This window comes from Echinococcus granulosus, assembly GCF_000524195.1.
Source record: "Echinococcus granulosus chromosome Unknown EG_S00319, whole genome shotgun sequence".
NCBI lineage: Eukaryota > Metazoa > Platyhelminthes > Cestoda > Cyclophyllidea > Taeniidae > Echinococcus > Echinococcus granulosus.
The window spans coordinates 20281-22456 of record NW_020170699.1 but is presented as its reverse complement, the minus strand read 5'-3'; positions in this window follow the sequence as shown (position 1 = coordinate 22456).

Genomic DNA, 2176 nt, shown 5'->3' with positions numbered 1-2176 from the left:
CTCATGGAGACTATGACAAAATAGCGTAAACACATAGCAACAAAGGTATGCAGATCATTTTAATATTGAAATAAAATTTCACACATACTAGCGCATAGATCAAGTCTAGCATGCACAAGGCATCCACGCACACCAACACGGATACGCAGACGATCTCAATGATACAAAATTCATCCACACATGCCAAAACGGGTACTTTGGCCATCTAAATAGCACATACAAACATGTGCATGAGAGGCACATAAAAACAAAAATATGCATTTGAAAGTGTCGAAACGGATGCATTGGACGTCTCATTGATAAAAAAACTACCATTCATAAAACATGGACCAGATCAATAATGTGAATACACATATTCACACATAACAACACTAGTGCAGGCACTATTCCAGTAATACCAGAATGCATCCACAAACAGCAGAATGGGTGTGTGGATCAATTCGATATCACCGAACACATCCATACACACCTTACCATAGGCATATAGGGTAATTGCATAGCAAAATAGGTATGCACACCATTTCAATTATTTGAAACTACACCCACTTATTAAAATATGGTTGTACAGACTGTCTCATTAACACAAAAATGCATCCCCATACAAGGACATGGATATGAAGACCATCCCAACATAAGGAAAATACATCCACACATAGCAACATGGGGATATTGATCATTTGAGTAGTGCATAATATACCTAATCATAGCAACCTAGGTAACATTGACATTTTACTAATATGAATACTAGCATGGGTGTATAGATCAGTCTGTATTCTCTCAACAATGTCAGGCTTGTCTTGGTTACTTAGAAAGACTCTACTTATTACATTACCAGCAATTCGGCTATGAAATGAGCATCATACTGGCTATTCACATCAAGCCTCACCTTTGCATATCTTTCCAAACGCATGCACATCTAAAGTGCCGCATAAACCACTTCCTTTGAAGTGGTCATCTCATCAGAGGGAGTAAAAAGTGTTTTCTATGCACAAGCACAACATCACAAACGATAACCCACACCCGCACACACACCCCAGATGCATACATACACATCACACAAACACGCACATGCTCACCCTCCCATGAAATGCCCCAATCGTAGTAGGAAACACCTGCTTCCCCTGCATCTCTATCCACTCCATCTGCCTCTCCTCTTCTGCGCACATCACACGCAGATGTGGTTCCCCAGCTTCCTTCATCGCGGTAAAAAATGTCGTCACTTTCTAGTCTACAAGGAAGGAGTGGTACTATCAAGATCCCCATTTGGTGACATTTTCATCGGATATGTTGCGATGCTAAACAAAGCCATCGTGCTCCACATCCGCATTACTTCTACCTGACAAAAAGAGGCGATGCAGCCACACGCCTTCCAGTTCATTAGACAAACTCACTTCAATGCAAGTTTCTCATGCTCAGTCACCGAAGGTATTCAGACACGACACGGAGGGCACGGCTTCTGCAGCAACCGCATACCGTCGATCAGATTAACACGCCTCCACTTACTACCTGCGTGTATGTGCTTAAGGCTTTGTTCGGCTTCAATAAGTAATTAACCAACTTATCCAAATAAATGAATACATAATTGTTTATGACTCGCCCCCCAAAAGATTGAGTTTTCCTAAGGCTGGTGGTGAGTCGTTGTGTCGAGGAGGATGGAGAGCAGGAGGGGATGAGAAATCTAAGATAATTGCAGCAAACCAAATGGGAAATTATGGGGGTGACACAAATTGTGCATAAAGGTAATTCAGGGTACAAAAAGAAGAGGTAAACGAAGACTGCGATAAGCTTGTTCAACTCGAAAAGAGTGCTCATCACGCTGGTCAAATTCTACAGCTTGCGAATGTGGGTAGAGTCCATGCCCTTCATCCTGACATGTTGAGAAATCGATCAACGTTTTATGGCATTGCGATGGTAAGGGAATAGCACCTCTTCTGCTCGCATTGCATTTCACGTTTTAGCCACTGTGGTCAGCAAAACTGACATATAAAATGTCAACTTATAAATATTGCAATTGCTATTGGCATCTGCACAACACAGTTGAATTCGATGAATTCCTGTCTGACACCTCACTGTACGACTATGCTTAAACGGGTCCGTGCTAGTAGGACTAGAATTTACCCTCACCAACGCAAACAAGCCTTTGAATGCCAGAACTACCACTGACTATCGGATACTC